This window comes from Lotus japonicus, chromosome 3 (genome assembly GCF_012489685.1).
Source record: "Lotus japonicus ecotype B-129 chromosome 3, LjGifu_v1.2".
NCBI lineage: Eukaryota > Viridiplantae > Streptophyta > Magnoliopsida > Fabales > Fabaceae > Lotus > Lotus japonicus.
The window spans coordinates 86314675-86321091 of record NC_080043.1 but is presented as its reverse complement, the minus strand read 5'-3'; positions in this window follow the sequence as shown (position 1 = coordinate 86321091).

The following is a 6417-nucleotide window of genomic DNA, read 5'->3' as shown; positions in this document are numbered from 1 at the left end:
TAAGTAAGAAAATTATTTAAATTCAATTCTTTCTGAATTTGAAGGTTTAATATTTGTTTTTAGATTTAAATTTAAAACCTCTTACTATTTCTATTTTATTTAAAATTATGTTTTAATTTGAAGATAAATTGATTTTTTTATAATTTTAATTTTTAGAATGTACTTAAATAACGAAGCTTCAACGTCAGCCTTGTAGAAGCATGGGACCAAGTGGTTTCTGCTGAGGTCCAGCATGGAGGGAAGCGATGGATATGCTCAGTGGTATATGGCAACCCAAATCCGATACGACGACGGGAACTGTGGAACTATTTGGTTAATTTCAGGGACCGATGTCAGGTACCATGGATGGCGTTGGGGGACTATAACGAGATCTGTAACCCATCGGAAGTAGTGGGGGGTGATTTCTATGAGGCAAGGGCAATGGAGATGATGAGTATGGTTGATGGGTGCAATTTCATTGACTTAGGTTTCACAGGACCTAAGTTTACATGGGAGAGACACGCTAACGGTGTAAGAGTACTTTCCAAACGACTTGACAGGGCGCTTGGGGACGTTGCTTGGAGGTTGCTGTTCCCGGAAGCGTATGTGGAGCACTTGGCACGGGTATACTCGGACCATGCTCCCATCCTGGTCCGGTGCGATGCTGCGCCAGGTGAACGGAGGCCACGACCATTCCGATTCCAGGCTGCCTGGGCAACTCATCCGTCGTTTGAGGAAATTGTAGGCCGCTCATGGGATCTTCAGGGACTCTCCTTAAAGGAGAAGCTCGAGAGCACCCGACACGCGGCGTTGAAATTCAACAAGGAGGTTTTTGGTAGCATTCAGAGAAGGAAATGGCGAGTGGAACGCAGGTTACAGGGCATTCAGAGAGAGCTGGATTGGAATGCATCAGAATCTTTGGCTAGGCTTGAGAGAGAGCTCCAACAAGAATATGACGACATTCTGCTCCAGGAGGAACTGATGTGGTACCAGAAATCTAGGGAGAAGTGGGTGATGTTTGGGGATCGCAATACGAAGTTTTTCCATCTCCAAACCATTGTGCGCCGCAAGCGGAACAAAATCCATGGCATGTTTGTTCAGGATGGCACTTGGTGTACAGACCCTATGATGTTACAGGAGGAGGCGAGAGGATTTTTTATTAACTTGTTTTCTGTCGATGTACAGGTGACTAGAAACCACATCATGGAGAACAGGACACCTTCTATCCCGGAGAACGAGCGTAGGACGCTTATTGCCCCAGTGTCCTTAGAAGAAGTCCGGAGAGCGCTTATGGCCATGCATTCTTTCAAAGCGCCAGGAGCAGATGGGTTCCAAGCGTTCTTCTACATACGCTATTGGCACATTGTGGGGAGTGATCTTCATCAGATGGTGGCTAAGGCATTCCAGGAGGGGCGTGCTGACCCGACTTTGTTGGATACTCTCCTTGTGTTAATCCCGAAGGTGGATGACCCATGTCGTTTCAAGGAACTTAGACCCATAAGTTTGTGCAACGTGGCCTACAAGGTGATTACGAAGGTGTTGGTGAACAAGTTTCGCCCTCTACTATCAGACTTAGTAGGACCACTGCAGGGGAGCTTCATTCCAGGGAGAGGGACAAGGGACAACATCATCTTGGCTCAGGAAGTTATGCACACCATCCATACTCATAAGAGGGGGGGGGGGGCTGGTTGCAATTAAAATAGATCTTGAGAAGGCGTATGACCGAGTTAACTGGGATTTTCTCCGAGCTACACTCTATGACTTTGGGTTCCCTCCGGCGATCGTCTCATTGATTATGTGGGGTGTGCAAGGGTCTAACATCTCTGTGTTGTGGAATGGCTCCAAGCTTGAGTCCTTCACCCCCCAAAGAGGACTTAGGCAAGGGGATCCTCTGTCACCTTATCTGTTTGTCTTGTGCATGGAGCGACTTGCTATTCAGATCCAGAAGCAAGTGGAAGAGGGTTCTTGGCAACCGGTCAGGGTATCAAAGGATGGGATAGGTATCTCTCACTTATTCTTTGCTGATGATGTGCTGCTGTTTTGTCAGGCCTCTAGGGATCAAATTCAGGTTGTTACAGATACCCTGAATGCATTCTGTGAGGCATCTGGGATGAAGGTGAATGTGGATAAGTCCCGCATGTTCTGCTCCACTAATGTCGATAACAGAAGGCAGCAAGAACTGTCAAGTATTTCGGGGATAAGTCGGGCTCATGATCTTGGCAAGTATCTCGGTATCCCGCTCCTTAAAGGGAGGGTTACGAGAGCACAATTTGCACCCATTATGGATAAGGTCAACTCGCGGTTGGCATCATGGAAAGGGAAGCTTCTTAATAAGGCGGGGAGGCTATGTCTTGCGAAATCAGTCTTGACGTCACTACCTGTCTATACCATGCAAGCCCTTTGGTTGCCAGAAACGGTTTGTGATCATGTGGATAAAATGGTTCGAAATTGTGTTTGGTCCAACGGCACAAATAGCAGGAGCTGGAATTTGGTGGCTTGGAAGGACATCACCCAGCCAAAGGATAAAGGTGGTTTGGGGCTTCGAAGTGCTAGGCGGAATAATGAGGCCATGTTGGGTAAGATGGTGCATAGCATGCTACGTGAGAAGGATAAGATGTGGGTAAGGGTTTTGGAAGGCAAGTATCTGCAGGAGGAGTCCATTTTGACAGCCCAACATCAGCGTGGGGAGTCCTATCTCTGGCGAGGTATTCTAAAGGCTAAGGAGGCAATTGCACACGGGTTCAGGGCAAGGTTGGGTACGGGTGAATCATCTCTTTGGTACAGTAACTGGCTTGGGACTGGCATGTTGGCTACTCGGATCCCTTTCGTTCACATTTCTGACACAAGTATGAAGGTCTCAGATTTGTGGCGTGATGGCAGGTGGAGCTTTACAGGTCTCTATACGCAGTTACCGGAGGAGATCAAAGAGGAAATTGGCATGGTTTCAATACCTAGTAAGCCAGAGGGTGAGGATCAGATATTATGGACTGAGGAGAGTAATGGGTGCTACTCAACAGCTTCAGCGTATAACCTACTCACTGAAACTGATCAACAACCTTCACAGATGTGGAAGCTTATTTGGAAATGCCGGGCACCCGAAAAGGTGAGATTCTTTCTATGGTTGGCTGCTAGGGATGCTCTCCCTTCGAATCACCGGAGGTACCGCTGTAGGCTTGCAGCATCGCCGGCATGTGGGCGATGCGGTGGAGCGGTTGAGGATGTTGATCACATCTTGAGAACGTGTCCGGCGGCAGTGCAGGTTTGGAGTCATTTTCGTACGCTACTTCCAAGGTTGCCAGGTTCGCTGAGTTTCTGTGAGTGGCTGGTGGGGAATTTGCAGCACTCGGATCACTCGCTTGCGTGCGCTGTCATGTGGCTGATTTGGCTTTGGAGAAACAATGCGGCCTTCGAGCAAACACCATGGTCAGTGGAGGTTGTGCTACGGAAGGTCCAGATAGCAGTGGTAGAATTTCAGAGATGGGGCAGAATGAGTTCCGTGAAGGATACGACAGCAACATCCGGTGACGGGAGGGAGAGAGGCACTGTCGAGTTGTGCACTGATGGGAGTAGGGTACCAGGATTGGGGACCCTGGGAGGTGGTGGTGTAGTCCGCGACATTGAGGGGAGATATATTTCGGGGTTTGCAGCAGCTTGGGATGGGGATGATGCGCTTGCAGCGGAACTACATGCGTTGTACAGTGGCATGTGCCATGTTTGGGACCTTGGGCATCGCAAGGTTGATTGTTTCACGGACTGTAATCAGATGGTGGAGCTTGTGATGGGCACGCAGGATGTGAGGTTACACTGGCAGCGTGATGAAATCCTGAGGATCCGGGGATTAATTCAGCGGGAATGGCAAGTGACGGTGCGTTACACTCCTCGCGAGAGTAACATGGTGGCGGATGCTTTGGCTAAATTTGCGACGAGAACGAGATGCAGGTGGCAGGTCTGGAAGCTACCTCCGGCGTTCATCGTTCCCCTGCTGTGCCAGGATGTCCTTTCTTAGTTTTGTTTAATTTTCCGTTGTAACCAAAAAAAAAAATAACGAAAAATTGTCCCTGAATGATATATCAAGTGGTAAGAGCTAGAAAACATATGAGTTGAGTGATGGAGGTTCAGGAATTAACCCCTGGAGGGTGCAGTTATCTTTCCGATGTAAAAAAAATAATGTAAAAATTATTATCTCCCCAATTGTGTTTTCTATTTTAGTTTCCAATAGGCGTGTTGGTTAGAACTTAGGAACGTTCTTGCTCCCTTTTTCTGTTTTTTTTTATTTCCTTTGCACGGAAAAAAATTTATTTAAAATTTTAATTAAATTTATTATCTATGTAATATTGTTTTTTTTCTTTAATGTTTACTTCATTTTCTATTATCTTTGTTATGGCATGCATGATAACATCATATTCTTTCAAAAAAAATTATGATAACATCAAATTTTCAATTCTTATCATAACCCCTTCGAGAAGAAGATATACTAAATCAAGTTCGTGATAGTTAATATTTAAGATAAACTCAAACATATAATATTTTATATTATATATTATATATTAAATTTAAAAAATTATTCACTTATACAATTATAGTTTAAAATGTAAATATTAAGCTTATCTATTTTTTTTTCTTATTCATCGGAAAACATTTTATTTTAAACCTATAATATAAATTATATACAAATTTATTTTTAAAACCATGCACCACTAATATTTTTTCTGTGGACAGGCTAGCTAAAATATATATTAGTTTCAAAAAAAGAGAGTAACAATTTGCAGTTAATTAGTAAAGGAATCCGTTATTTCTAGTAATTCTTATGGAAATGAATAAGTTTCTTCGATGTGTGAAATTATACCTCCTCTACACAAGTTAATGATGACCAAATTATTGATTAATAACGTGTATTGATGGATTAGCTAACGGTATATGTTTTTCTAAACACAAAAACCAAACATATTGTTTTTCAAAAAATGTGACTTATAATAAGGAACGGAGGGAGTAATTGACAGACCAAAGCGTCAACGGACTATTTTGCTAATCATATAGAAAAGTTATATTAAAAGCAATTGCATTTATCAAGGAGGAATTGAAGGATGGTATCTATGCATGATTCATATCATAGCATAAGGAGTACACCATTTAAAAAGGGTGTTAACAATTATTCATACTACAATAAGGAGGAGACTACTGTATAGATAGGAATATGCTCGTCATTTTAGGAATATTTTCGAAATGAAAAATATTCCTTCAATTCGTATCTAATTTTTTTCCAAAATAAAAAGATACGAATTATTTTTTATTCGTATCTAAAATTATGTTAATTAATTATAATTTTATATACACGCTGATATATAAATATATAGCTAATCATTTATGAAAGTGTATGGATTAGCCACTAAGCTAACAATTAATGAGGTTATCATCAGTCAACTAACTATTGATGCACCTGTGCTGCTAATTATACAAAAAAAAATATTAAAAGCAAAAATTGAATAACAAAGGGTATGTATATAAGGAGAGTATGTTTTCAGTCAAACTACATTATCCTCGTCAAAATATTTTATTTAAACACTCGAACCATAAAACTTTCCTAAAGTGAAACAAACATATACCATGTGAACGTACAAATAATCCATTACTAAATTGTAGTGCAGTATTTTGGAAATAATTAGCAGTTTTGCAGTTTTTAACTGATTTGGGATCAGCACAGCATTAACAGAAATAAACCTAATTAAGACTGACTGTCTATATATGTTTAACTAATTTTTTTGGTACAATATATATGTTTAACAAATTGCTAGTTATGTACCAAAAAAGAAAAAACTAATTGCTAGTTAAATTTCCACAACTACATGTGATCCTCTCTTATACCTGCCAAGATATAAATCATAATTTGCTAGAAAAAACAAAGACACAAGGGCTGCACGTTCGAATGTGCCTGTGCCAAAAATTTCAAAGCTAATATATACCCACAGAATCTTTGTGATATTTCTAGAAAAGTCTTACAAACATTGCATTATTGTTATCCATCACGACTATCACCGTAATTCCATGTATGAGTACTGTAGCACTCTACATACTGACATCAAACTGAAGAATCTTATTAGCAATATTTCTCTCCACAAATTAAATGAGATAAATAAGGTTGACCTAAGCTTGAAGCATTTAATGATACTATAATTTGAACATAGAATTCGCCAATATAAATATATCAATTACATGTAAAAAAATGAAAAGAAATACTTTTTCTTTAATTTATATATTTTCTTTTGTTTAAATTCAAGTTTCTCCTCTAGTACGCACTTTTCTTAATCCACAGGCACAATTTCCAGAGTGTTAATGAAACGCAGTACAGCATCGTGAAACGTGGGTGATGTAGCCTTTTCTCAGTCTAAATGTGTGATATAATTGAAATTGAATTGTTCTATTGATAAACTTGAAAAAGAA